Below are 13,614 nucleotides of genomic sequence, written 5' to 3'. Positions count from 1 at the left end.
TTTTTTGTAGAGAGGGGTTTTGCCATGTTGCCTAGGCTGGTCCCAAACTCCTGGGCTCAAGCGAACTGCCCACCTCGGCCTCCCAAAGTACAGGGATTATAGGCATGAGCCACTGTGCCTTACCAAAAGATATTTTTAGATATACAAGGTTTCCCAAATTTTCCTTCCTGTGTTGACTCCTCTCATCCCCAGGAAGCTACAGAGCATTCCATCAAGAAAAAATAGTAAACCAGGAAAGACGAAGACTTGGGATCCAAGAAATAGGAGATAGGTAAAGGGAAGCCCATGGAAAATGAGGAAAGGGGATCCCAGGATGAGGGCTCTGTAGCAGGTTCTGGGAGCTCCCAGTCCACATGGGAATAGGTCAGAAGTGCTCCAGGAGAGGCCAGGCATGGTGGCTCATGCCTGTAATCCAAGCACTTTGAGAGGCTGAGACAGGCGGATCCCTTGAGGTCAGGAGTCTGAGAAATGCTCCAGGAGAAATTTCCCCCAAAGGTAAAATTGATCAAATACCTGATGCAATATTGAGCTGTGATTCAGATAAGTTGAATTTGTGATAAATTTATAAGACACAGAAGAACAGATAAACAAACAAACAAAAAAATAATTTTAAACTCTGGGTAAAATAAAACGTTTTGCAAGAAAGAAAGAGAAAACACAGTTTACCACCTACATAGCACTGATGTAATCATATTAGTATAAATACTGAAGACTGGTCTCACTAAAATTATGGCATAATCCCAGCATATGATGCGGTAATTGAGAGCATAGACTCTGAAACCATACTGTTTATATTCAAATCTGTATCCACCACCTGCTAGCTGTGTGACTGGGCCATTCGCTTAATCACTCGGTGACCCAGTTTCCTTATCTGTAAAACGGGGATCATCACAGAACTTACTATCTAGGGCTTGGGGGAGTATTGAGTGAATTAACACATGTAAAATGCCTAGAACAATGCCTAGAATGTAGTAAGTTCTATATAAGAGTAACCTAGTATTGTTTTGTTTTGTTTTTTTGTTTTTTTTTGTGATGGAGTCTCTCTGCTGTCCAGGCTGGAGTGCAGTGGTGCGATCTCTGCTCACTGCAACCTCTGCCTCCTGGGTTCAAGCGATTCTCCTGCCTCAGCCTCCTGAGTAGCTGGGATTACAGGCGTGAGCCACCTGTAATTTTTGTATTTGTAGTAGAGATGGAGTTTCACCATGTTGACCAGGATGGTATCGATCTTCTGACCTTAGGATCCACCCGCCTCGGCCTCCCAAAGTGCTAGGATTACAGGCGTGACCCACCGAGCCTGGCCCCTAGTATTGTTTCATAATCATGTTAGGAAAATGGAGAGAAAGAGGTGAGCTGAGGGTGGGGGTGGGGATGGAGGGTGGGAACTTAATTGTCTGTCACATTCCATAGAGGAAAATCAATAGAAATGCCTAAAACTGAAAAATCAGGAAGCAGCACTATAGGAATGTTATTCAGAGATCTGAAGGAACATGGGGGATAAAAAGCTAAAACAAATGTAGAATAAATGGTTGCTTCTGGAGAACAAGAAACTGAGACCCTGCTCCAGCTCCAGGCAAGGCTGCTGGGCTTCGTCACTCCCTCCAGCACCTCTGGAGGGCCAGACACTGAGATGGAGAGGGCCAAGGGCACCAAGGGCCACAGGTGGAGAGGCTCCTGCACTCCAGGGCGCCCAGAAGGCTGGCGACATACCTCTGAGATGTAAGAGGATCTGAGAGGATTTGGGTGGTAACCTCGAAATACCTACGAGTCTTAAAATATAGTTCAATATGCTGCAATTTGCATCTCCCAGCCAGACTTTTCCAGATTTGTACATCACATGGGACGGGCAATAAACCCAACTTGTTCAAGCTCAGGGGGTCCCAGAGATCTGTGCTGGTGGGTGCTAAAGTGCAGCTTCCCAGGAAGATGTGCTTTGCTTTTCCAGGTACCCAACACCTTGTGTGCCTTCAAGCTTGAAGGAGGAGAACGATTATGGGGTAGGGTTCTTTCTTGAACCCCAGATTCATTCCATGGAGACAGTCACTTACTTCTAGGTGGGCATTAATGTTATGAGTGGGCTACACTCTGGAGATTAATTCTTGCTGTTTATTACCACTCCTGTATAATTTATTCAAGTAAAAACAGTAGTGTTTCAGTAAAGTCAATTTTAGAACAATGATAATATTCAGAAAGTATTTTTTTTTTTTTTACAAATACAGACAGCAACAAAAAACTCCTTGTTGCTCAAAATAACTTTGAAAGAGAAAAACTGGCCCTTTAATTTTCTCCAGAGGACTATAATCTAAATTTCTCCCAGTTTTACATGCTTTCATTTATTAAGCAAAATAAACTAAAGAGAAGCTTAATTAAAAGGTTGTATGCGATATGAACAAAGCTCACATGAAATCTCTCTTTACCAATCCTGCTATAAATGAGTGACCTCACACTCTAATGTTTTAAATACTTTTTACCACTAATATGGCACTGGCCCCAGTTGTCTCAAGACAGCGAGGAGCTGGAAGGTTCTGTGGCACATGCCCTGAGCATCACCTTAGGGCTGGCACAGCATGCCACATGGAGATGCCCAAAAAACATCTGAAAGACAGCTGGGCAAGGTGGCTCACGCCCATAATCCCACCACTTTGGGAGGCCAAGGTGGGCAGATCACCTGAGGTCAGGAATTTGAGACCAGCCTGGCCAACATGGCAAAACCCCATCTCTATTAAAAATACAAAAAATTAGCTGGGCGTGGTGGTGCACGCCTGTAATCCCAGCTACTCGGGAGGCTGAGGCAGGAGAATCATTTGAACCTGGGAGGCAGAAGTTGCAGTGAGCCAAGATAGTGTCATTGCACTCCAGCCTGAGCCACAGAGTGAGACTCCATCTCAAAAACACAAAACAAAACTGAAGCCCTTACGTGCCGGTTTATTCCACTGTCACTGCTACCATAAGCAAATGTCTTTCTATGGCAGTTGCTGAGGGAGGTGAAGTCACGGGTAAGAAAACCACCTGCTTACACACAGGATTCCTTATCACAAACAATCCCATGTGAGGACAGGCTCCCTTCTGGAGGATCCTGGCCACCCACCTTTGGGATGCTGGAGGAGGATACTGAGCTGGAAACAGTCAACAGCTCCAGGACTTAAACTGTGACAATGAAGACCAACTGAAAGATCTAATTTTTTTTTTTTTTTTTTTTTTTTTGAGATGGAATCTCACTCTGTCGCCCAGGCTGGAGGGCAGTGGCACGATCTCGGCTCACTGCAACCTCCGCCTGCCGGGTTCAAGCAATTCTCCTGCCTCAGCCTCCTGAGTAGCTGGGACTACAGGCATGTGCCACCATGCCCGGCTAATTTCTTTCTTTTTCTTTTCTTTTTTTTTTTTTGTATTTTTAGTAGAGACGGGGTTTCACCATGCTGGTCAGGCTGGTCTCCAACTCCTGACCTCATGATCCACCCGCCTTGGCCTCCCAAAGTGCTGGGATTACAGGCATGAGCCACCGCCCCTGGCAAGATCTAAAATTTCAAACCGTGTTGCTGTCCCCATTCTATCTCAGCTGCCCTAAGTTACTTTCGAAAATTTTTTTTCTTCTGAGTGCCATGGCTCATGCCTGTAGTACCAGCCCTATGGGAGGCCGAGGTGGGAGGATCACTTGAACCCAGGAGTTTGAGGTCACCCTGAGGAACATAATGTGACCCCATCTCCACAAAAATATTTAAAATACAACCATGCAGCTGTAGTCCCAGCTACTGGGGAGGCTGAGGCAGGAGGATTGCTTGAATCTGGGAGTTTAAGGATGCAGGGAGCCATGATCACTACTGTACCAGAGCCTGTCTTGAAAGAGGGGAGAAGCGAGGGGAGAAAGGAGAGGAAAGGAAAGGAAGGGTGAAAGAAAGATCCTTTTCTACTCACCTCAGGAGCAGGAATTCTGAACCTGGGGTCCGAAGTCCATGAAACTGCATGACGTATGTTTTGCTTCTGTGTGTATATTCTGGGGAGGCAGCCCTGGGATGCTCCTCCAGTTGTAGTGAGATAGTGGTAAGGGGGTGAAAGGGTGTAAGGGTGACAAAGGAAGAGCTTTTGGTGTGCTGTATTTTTTTTCTACATTTGCTAAAGGAAATGCCCACATAATTCAGTGTCTTTAACCCTATCTCCATTGGGGAAAAGAATGACAAAAGGCCTGCAAAGGAGAAAAGCTGAATAGAAACACATCATCCCATCCCATCCCATTCCAGCTGCAAGCAGATGAGGGCATGTTCCCGTTTTCGATCCTTTCCTCCCTCTGGACGAGACGGGGCAGTGCACAGTCAGGAGAATTAACAACTGTGCCTACATCTGCTCTAATCCCTATTTTTAGAAGAAGGAACATTTGAGACCAGCTGTTTTCTCTTCTCCATGGGTAAGAGAGTATTTATAGAAGTCTTACTGAGATTCTGGGGCAAGCTTGTATCATCACGTCAAGTAGAATAGTGGTTTTCCAGGATACATCCTGCAGGTTCTCAGACAGGACCCCAGATGTCCCAAGGAGAACAGAAACCCCTCCTCTTCTATCCCTTCTCAGTCCAGCCCTCCACCGCAAGAGAGATGGTTCCTATCTCTGAAGCTGGCCCCAGCGACAAGCAAGAAAGGACTGGACCAGCCTGTACTCTCCTCATCTCTTTTGTCTTACATTCCTGTTGAGGTCAACATAGAGGCTGGAATCTCCTCAACATGAACTTTTTTGAGCAAATATGAACAAACCTGTTAGTTTGCAAGTTCCAAGCAAGAGAGAACTTGCCTCAAGTTTTAAGTCTCCCCTTGCAGGGGCTGGAGGCCACCAGGCACCTGGTAGTCTGGGCTGAGAGCCTGGGCTTCCCCGTCCTCTTCAGGAGGTGAGGGGAGATGGATGGATTCTACCCCTAAAGTAAGCCAAGGAGCCATCCAGAAATGGGGTGAAGGCTCCCTAATGGTGACTGCTCACCTCTGCCAGGGGCATCTCTGGTGGCTCAGAGTAAAAAGCTATCAGAGGAAATTAGCGAACACAAGGATCTTGCATGTGCTGTGGATGGAACTGTGCACATTCAAGCACCTGACCCTGTGGGTAATCAGAGAGCAATTAGGCCTCGCTTACTAGATGGAATCTGGCCACCACAGACTGAAATGGATTTGAAGTGGATGGCAGTGATTAAGCCCAGGCCTGTGGCGGTACCCTGCAGGGTCAATTACAGCTGCAGGAAAACGTGATGCTCCAACCAAGTGAGAGGAGGGCTAATTAGAGAAGCCAGGCCGGAATCGCAGATGAGCCCATCATCGAGAAGGCAAGACAGTACTGTGTCTAAACACCACCCGCTAGATGATTCCAGATAAGCAAACATCCAAGGGAAGTGGTGGGGAGCATTCAAAAAGCTGACCCTGAGAGAGGGTGAGAAATCTGCTGATGAGTTCAGCTGGGAGCTGGGACAAAGGCACAGGTGACAGCCTGGGGGACCTGTCCTAACTGGGCGATTAGACAGTCAGTGACTCTTTGAGGCTTCCTCAGAGACTGAGATATAGCAGGAAAGTGGCCTAGAAGTGAGAATCTTTCTTGTTCAATCCAGAGGCAAAGTGGAGAGCACTGTTTTAATCCCTTGTCTTCCAGCTCACCTTGCCAACATAATGGTGCTCACCCACTCATTCACTTTCTGTCTGGGCCAATATTTGAGAACCTATTGTCAGACACTATTGTCAGATGGGTGGCACTTTGTCACTGACACAGGTGTTCAGGCAGATCATAATGATAACAATGTGAAGAGCTAACATTTCCTGAGCAATTCCTCTCTGCTGTGTCTTTTGCTATGTGCTTTACATGTATTTTCTTGTTGAATCCTTACAAACTGGGAGGTAGGTACCACTATCATCGACTGATGAGGCAGAGAGAGGTTAACTTGCCAAGACCTCATGGGATGCTTGTAACACCCCTGTGAGTGAGGCAGGCAGGGTCTCCTCTGTTCTTTAGAAGAGGTCATGCAGGCTGGATAGAGTTGCCTAAAGTCAGACTCAAGTCATGAATGGTAATTAGGGTCCAATCTGAAGGTCTTTCTACCATGCCGTGTGGCCGATAAGAGGAGAAACAGAGCATGTGGTCTGCTTCTTTAGTTAAAGGTGTGTTTCTGTGGTGACGTCCTGGTTCCTTGCCTGACCTGCATGGACAGTGGCTCTCACTAACCACCTTGGCTGTGCTGCATCCATCTGGGAGGAGATAATGTTGGAGATAACAGGAAAATTGGCATACAAGGGACCACCCATTGAAGAATTTTCCAGGACAGTCCACATTTGAGACAGTTTGTGCAGTTATCATCATAACTACACTCATTCTTGTCACACTGTGTACAGTAAGTCCTCACTTAATGTTGTCGATGGGTTTTTGAAAACCATGACTTAAAAGTGAAATGACATCCATTTGGTCCTTGGAGAAGGCCATTTCTATAATGTTGATGGCAAAAATAAAATGTTTTCATTCAAAGTCATTTACTTTAAGAGTTGCAGTTGCCAAGAACCTACTGACATTATTTAATTAATTTATTTATTTAGAGACAGAATTCCGCTCTGTTGCCCAGGCTGGAGTGCAGTGGCATGATCTCGGCTCACTGCAACCTCTGCCTCCCAGGTTTAAGTGATTCTTCTGCCTCAGCCTCCTGAGTAGCTGGGATTACATGTGCCCGCCACCACGCCCAGCTAATTTTTGTATTTTTAGTAGAGACGGGGTTTTGCCATGTTGGCCAGACTGGTCTTGAACTCCTGACCTCAAGTGAGCTGCCCACCTCGGCCTCCCAAAGTGCTGGGATTACAGGTATGAGCCACTGTGCCTGGCCCCTACTGACATTATTAAGTGAGGACTTACTGTATCTGATTTATGGTTAGGAAGACATTTTGTAAAATGGCTGGATTTTGTGTCAGAGCCCCACGCCCTGCCAGAACCCCCTTTGTTAAAATGCTCCCTCCTCCATGTGAGTGAGTTCAGAACCACCAGGCCTAGAGTCATTTTGTGGCATGAAAAGCCTGGACTCTGTGTATTAGTTATGCAGCATAACAAGTTACCCTAAAACGCAGAGGCTTAAACCAAACACACATTTATTATCTCACAGTCTCTGTGGGCCCAGAATCAAGGTATGGCTTAAATGAATTCTCTTTCAGGGCCTCTCCCAGGATGCAATGAAGAAATCAGCCAGGTTAGGGTCTCACCTGAAGGTTTGACTGCAGCAGAAGCCAATTCTAAGCTTGCACGATCGCTGGCAGAATCCAGTTCCTTCTGGGCTCCTGACTGAGGGCCTCTGTTCCTAGCTGGCTGTTGCTCAGAGGCCACCAGCAATTATTTTCCTTGTAGATGTCTCCAACAGGGTAGCTGGTTAAAGCAAAGTGTGGATGCCAAGAAGGTCAAGGAGGCAAGGAGGAGAGCCTGCTAGCGAGAGGCAAGTCTCAACCTTCTGTAATCTAATTGCAAAAAAACCAAAAAAAGACTACTATTTTTTGATTGCTTACTATGTGCTGGGCTCTGTGTTAAACACCTCGCATGAATTATCTCATATAATTCTCACGACCATGATGTGGCATAAATATTATCTTTTTGTACAGAAAATCTGAACTCCAGAGGTATTAAATATCTGGCTCAAGGTCAAATAGTAAATGCCAGAGCCAGGATTCAGTCAGGTCTACCAACCTCCAAAGCCCGTGCCTCCAACCACCACCATTGCTCAATTGCCATTTAACCTAAACACTCAAATTTCTTCTACCTGTCCCCTTCTTTTTGGTTCCATGGTCACACCCTGGAGTCCAGACCTCCTACTCTGGCGATGATAATGATGATACTGTCAGGAGAGTAGTGTGCCTTCCTACTCTATGACTCTCTCCTAATCCTGTTCTACATCCTTATTTGCTTTAGTACCATATTTATCCTGTCAAGCCCTGATTCAAAAAGTTATCACTACCTCCCTCTTTCTTATCATAGAATCATAGAACGTTAGAGCCGGAAGTATCACATTTATCTTGCCAACCTCTAGCTCAAAAAAGTCTCACCATCTCCCTATTTCCTATCAAAGAATCAGAATGTCAGAGCTGTAAGGGATCTTGGCTTTCTATTTGATGCAAATTCGTTCATAAGTTGGATAGTGGCAAGGGGGGAGGCTAACGTGGATTTCCACATGCTATGCCCATGATAAAATCACACTCACTCAGATGGTATAGAAAGAAGGCCCAGGCTTGGCAGACTAATGGGAGAACTGGGGAGATGTGGAACCATTTGGGGGAGAATGGCCCCTGAGCAGGACTCTTTCCACATGACCGGGGGGTGGCTGGTTTGCTCTCTGAACACTCCTTTTCTGATGGAATCACAGCTGACGATGGGAACTAGAGGATCAGAGCCTCCCCTGGGTGTAACTGAAGATGGGGACATAAAATCAACAGTGACAGATCATTTCATAAATGCAAGGGTGAGAGAAGGGAAGGAGCCGTGGGTTCATTCAGCTGGGTGGATGGTGGCACTGCTCATGGAGACAGGGAAACCCTGAGGTCAGCGGGGAGAGCAGGTTTGAATATGCTGACGTTGAGGTCTGTGAGTCATAGATTGGGCCTGGAGTCAGTTAGATGAAACAAGAATGGCAAAAAATTGGCTGTTGAAACTGGATAATAGGTCCAAATGGGTTCTTTGTACTACTCTATTTTTGTATATGCTTAAAATTTCTGTGATGATGATGAAAGTGTGAACAGGCAAACAAGAGGAAGATCATGGACTAATCTTTTCAGAGAATTTGGCCATGAAGGGAAGGAGTGAGATCCAGCAATGACTGAGAGGCATAAAAGGGAGTTGTCTGATTATGAGAAGAGAGAGTAATATAGTTTGAATATTTCTCCCCTCCAAATCTCAGGTTGAAATTTGACCCCCAAATTCAAATTCATAGGGATCAAATTGTTAAAGGTAGGGCCTCACAGGAAGTGTTTGGTTAGTGGGGGCAGATTCCTCATGAATGGCTTGGTGCCATCCCGAGGTAGGCTGTGAATTCAGAAGCAAGTTCAGAGTTCTTGCTCTGTTAGTTCATGCGAGAGCTGGCTTAAGAGAGCCTAGCATCTCCTCTTCTCTCTCTTGCTCCCTTCCTCTTACCATGTGATGTCAGCTTCCCTTCCCTCCCACTATGAGGCCATCAACAGAAGCAGATGCTGGCACCATGCTTCTTGTACAGCCTGCAGAATCATCAGTCAAATAAACCTCTTTTTTTTTTTTTTTTTTTTTTAATAAACTACCTAGCCTCAGGTATTCCTTTATATCAAAAATAGGCTAAGACAAAGAGACCTGAGCATGTGGGACTAAGACAAAGAGACCTGAGCATGTGGCTGAGGGGAAGCACCAGCAAAGAGGGTGTATCAGCTAGCTATTGCCACAAAATTGCTGCATAACAAAACTACCCTAGAGCTATTGGCTTATAGTCATTTATGGTCACAGATCTGTGGATTGGCTGATAGGTCAGCTGATGGGAGGCCAGGTTCAGCTGGGATGGCTCGGCTTTGCCCCTCACATCTCTCTTCTTCCTGAGACAGACTAATGCAGAAATGTGGTCCTTGTGGCAATGGCAGAGCACAGGGAGCAATACGTGAGGTCTCTTGAGGCCTAGGCTTGGAACCTGCACACTGTCAGTTCCAACTTACAGAACTGAAGCATGTCATGTGGATGGACTTATAGACAATGGGTGAGAAAGTATCTCCAGCCCCCTTTATGGGCAAAACAAAGCCACATGGTAAAGGGCGGCTAATACATGACATTTACTCGCTTGGGCAGGCACACCATAGTTCTGTTTAAGTTCACCTTCGAGGTTGACCTTCATGACTCACAGTTTTATTGCCTCCAGACCGAAGCTCTGGGCCTGGGGAAGAGCTTGAACCCCAGTCGGGCCAAAGGTTCTCTTTCAGGGGTCATTAGCCATGGGGAGTTAAGGGAATAGATCACGTAAAGTCTGGGCTGTTTGGGTGGAGTCAAAGCCCTCGGAAAACTGCACTCACAGAGGCAGAAACTCAGCCTTATGGATGAAGCTGATCTGCACAGAAAAGAGTGGAGAGACAGGCAGAAGTGAGGAGAGGCCTGGGCCTGTGAGGACTTGAAACCTGGGAGGGTGGGTGGGCAGGAGGGAGGAAAGGGAAGGTCAGGGAAGGGAGAGCTGAGCAACACACACGTATGTGCACACAGGACATGAATGCAGCAGTCTAAGAGATGCCTGGAGAGCAAAGGGGGAGCGAGACTAAGGAGGACAGCAGATTCCAATGATGACAGACTGAGACCTAAAGCGTTTGCAGACAACTCTCCCCCCTGAGGCCTTTCTGCAGTTGGTCCCATGAGATCCCCTTGTATCCTTAGAATAACTCCCTTTTCATTAGATTAGTTTGAATGGAATTATGTTCCCTGCACACAAAAGATTACTTGCTGAAGACATTCATGTAAAATCTTTAAGGCTTTGCACAATGAGTTCATAGTTGTTCATTCAACTAACAAATAATAAGGTTAGCCCTTCATGTATGCATGTCATCTTGCTACTGAGGACTCGAAAAGAGTATCTTCCAGTCCCTAGCCTTATAGAGGTTAAATCAAGATCAGTGAAATAAGAAATTATGTGCCTGAATAGTTAAAAATAGCCCAACACATTTGAGGATTATTATAGAAAGAAAGGGTCACAAAAGTTCAAAGGAAGAGAAGGCAGGTGAGGGTTGCAGTCACCAGGGGAGGCTTATCTAGAGGAGGCAGAACTTGATCTGGGCCTGGAATTGAGCCTCAGGTAGGAAGGGGCCTGGAGGAGGCCTGCACCCTGGGCTTCTGTGTCCCACCTGAGCACTGTTATCTGATTTGTAGGAATAATTGCTAGCAGGAATAAAAATGCTTTGCAAATATTAGTCTTGTAAATTTAAACCTATAACGAAACTACCCTAGAGCTATTGGCACAGGTGTTTTAGGGAGATGACATGGCAGCTATATGCAAGAGAGACTAAAAGGCAGGAGAGTGTAAAGGCAGGGAAATCTGTTGACAGGCTGTTACAGGTGGACCCACTGCATTCTACTCTCTCATAATGCAGACTCCACCCAAGCAGCTCAGACCTTATGTAATCTATTCCCTTAACTCCCCATGGCTAGTGACCCCTGAAAGAGAACCTTCAGCCCAATTAGGGTTCAAGCTGTTCCCAGGCCCAAATAGCTTCGGGCAAAGGAAAGCCTAGCTTTCTAGCCAAGGAAAATGGATAGGACAGGTGCAGAAGCCAGCTAGGGAAGTGCAGATGAGACAGGTGATACTGTCAGTGGTTTCCAACCCTGAATCAGAGACTCATTTCACCGGTATGGTGGCATCAGCATTTTCAAAAGCTTCCAGGTGGCTAACGTGCAGCCAGGGTTGAGAACCACTGTTGTAAGTTTACATGACTGGAGACAGAATTATGCCACCATTGACAGAGAGAAAAAGGGCAAAAAGAGGTATAGCCAGACAAAGGCAATAAGATTGACTTACAAAGAATGTTGAGTTTAAGGTGACTGACATTCAAGTAAAACAAAGAAAAAAGAAAAAAACACCAACCCCAGTTGTCATCTAGAAATGTGGGATATTAGAAAATTTAGAAAACCACATTGGGCGCCAGGCACGGTGGCTCACGCCTGTAATTCCAACCCTTTGGGAGGCCAAGGCAGATGGATCCCTTGAGGTCAGGAGTTCGAGACCAGCTTGGACAACATGGTAAAACCCCGTCTCTACTAAAAATACAAAAATTATCCTGGTGTGGTGGTGTGCTCCTGTAGTCCCAGTTACTCAGGAGGCTGAGGCAGGAGAATCATTTGGGCACCAGGAGGCAGAGCTTGCAGTGAGCTGAGATTGCTGAAATTCCACCACTGCACTTCAACCTGGACAACAGAGCAAGACTTTGTCTAAAAAGAAAAAAAATTGGAAAAAAAGAAAAACACATTGGGAAGTAAACTGCAGGGAGAAAGGAGGTGGAGCTATGGATCACACGGTGAGAAAGAACAAAGAAAAAAGACCAACAGTTGTTGAGTATACAGAACGACCTGGACCCTATTAGCTGCTTTACGTGGAGAGTTGTTGGAAGAGCTGTAGGTTGGTGGTAAATGTGTCTAGCACAGGGGATGGCACCTAATAAATACAACTACTGGTTAATAGAATCTCATTTAATTTTTAAAATGGCTCTAACTGGTGGGTATTAACAGTCTCAGTTTAGAGATAAGAAAAGAAACTCAAAGAACCCTTATCCAAAATCCTACAGTTACTAAATTTAGAGTTGGAATTCAATGTCAGGTATTGAGGCTGAAAGCCAGCGCTCGCCTGCTATATAATACGTCAGCGCACAGGGCTAAGAACCAAGCTAAAAAGGTGGAAGAACGATTGTCCAAGGAGACAGGATAAGTCAGGAAGGCAAGGGGAAGCCATGAGTGTGGCTATGCTGCATGGGGTCAGTGGCCAAGAAAGGCCAAAAGAAAGGAGGATCTCAGAGATTTACCGTGCACCCTGGCCCTGCGCATGAGGCATGGGGAGGAGAAAACCAGAACTGGCGCAAGGGAAACCATTTTTGACTTCCGGAGTTGTGGGAGGGATGTACATGTGTAGAATTCTCTCATCCATGGACGGGGGCTAGAGTGGCAAATAAAGAAAGCAATAGGTGGACCCACGACATAGACACTCTCTCACAGCCCCGTTATCTTGAGACGGAGGACGAGACAGGCGTTATCACCTTTCCCACTTTCAAGATGAGGAGACTGAAGCAAAGGAGTGTTCATGAACTGGAATACTCAGTTCATAAGCTCTGATGTTAAGCCCTGGCTTGTTTCCAGAACTGCACTGCTGTGCAGGGACCTGTTCATCAGATTCCGACAAGGGCTTAATGATTTGGAATAATGCAGGATGTGAAAAATATGGATCTGGCGATCATCCCACAAATCATCCTGCCAGTTACCTGTACCCAAGGACGTTTTTTAGGCACGTGGTCCTCATAAACTAAGATACTTGTATTCATTCAGGCGTCTCAAAAGGGCTTCTCAGGTTTTAATATGCACTGAGTCACCTGGAGATTTGTTTCAAGCAGGTCATCAAGACTCCAGGGCAGTGTTCCCAAATTTTTCCTTTATTTTTTTTTCCAACCACCTGGTCAGTTTGCGGGGCTGGGGAAGGGTAGGATGAGGAGACATCTGTATTTATTCTTTTAGAGGTTCGGAATTTTGTAAAGCTCTCCACGTGAATCTGAGCTTAGGAACCTCTGAGCTGGGGCTTGCAGAGGAAGCATGTAGAGCATGCAATGAAACGAATCCACAAAGAGGACACATTAGCAATGTGGCAACAGGCTAACAAATTATGTAAGGCTAGTGCTTTCCAGAGTGTACTGGAGGACGGGAAACAAGTCCCATTTAAGCAGTGCCTTGAGATTTGAGTTGCCTGTGAAACGCAATAGCCTTTTGCAAAGGACGCAGAAGCCCCGCCTCTTATCCAGGGCGGGCGGGCGCGGGGCGCGGGGCGCGGGGTGGCGACGGCGGCCCTGCTTGGCGCATGCGCGATCTCCCGGAGCAAGCGCAGCCGCTGCGCTGGCGCGGGGCGGGGCCTGATGCCCCCGCGCGCTCCCGGAAGTGTGCCGGCG

The 13,614-nt window shown here is 46.3% G+C and overlaps 1 protein-coding gene across 1 annotated transcript in view; it reads left to right on the top strand.

Moving 5' to 3' along the window:
* Nucleotides 1-13,614, top strand: part of GTF3A (general transcription factor IIIA) — a 35,749-nt gene that overhangs the window by 6,225 nt on the left and 15,910 nt on the right.

This window comes from Rhinopithecus bieti, unplaced genomic scaffold (assembly GCF_001698545.2).
Source record: "Rhinopithecus bieti isolate Rb0 unplaced genomic scaffold, ASM169854v2 scaffold_28547, whole genome shotgun sequence".
NCBI classification, from domain to species: Eukaryota; Metazoa; Chordata; class Mammalia; order Primates; family Cercopithecidae; genus Rhinopithecus; species Rhinopithecus bieti.
The sequence above is the reverse complement of the archived record's forward strand: the minus strand, read 5'-3'. Positions and strand labels throughout refer to the sequence as shown.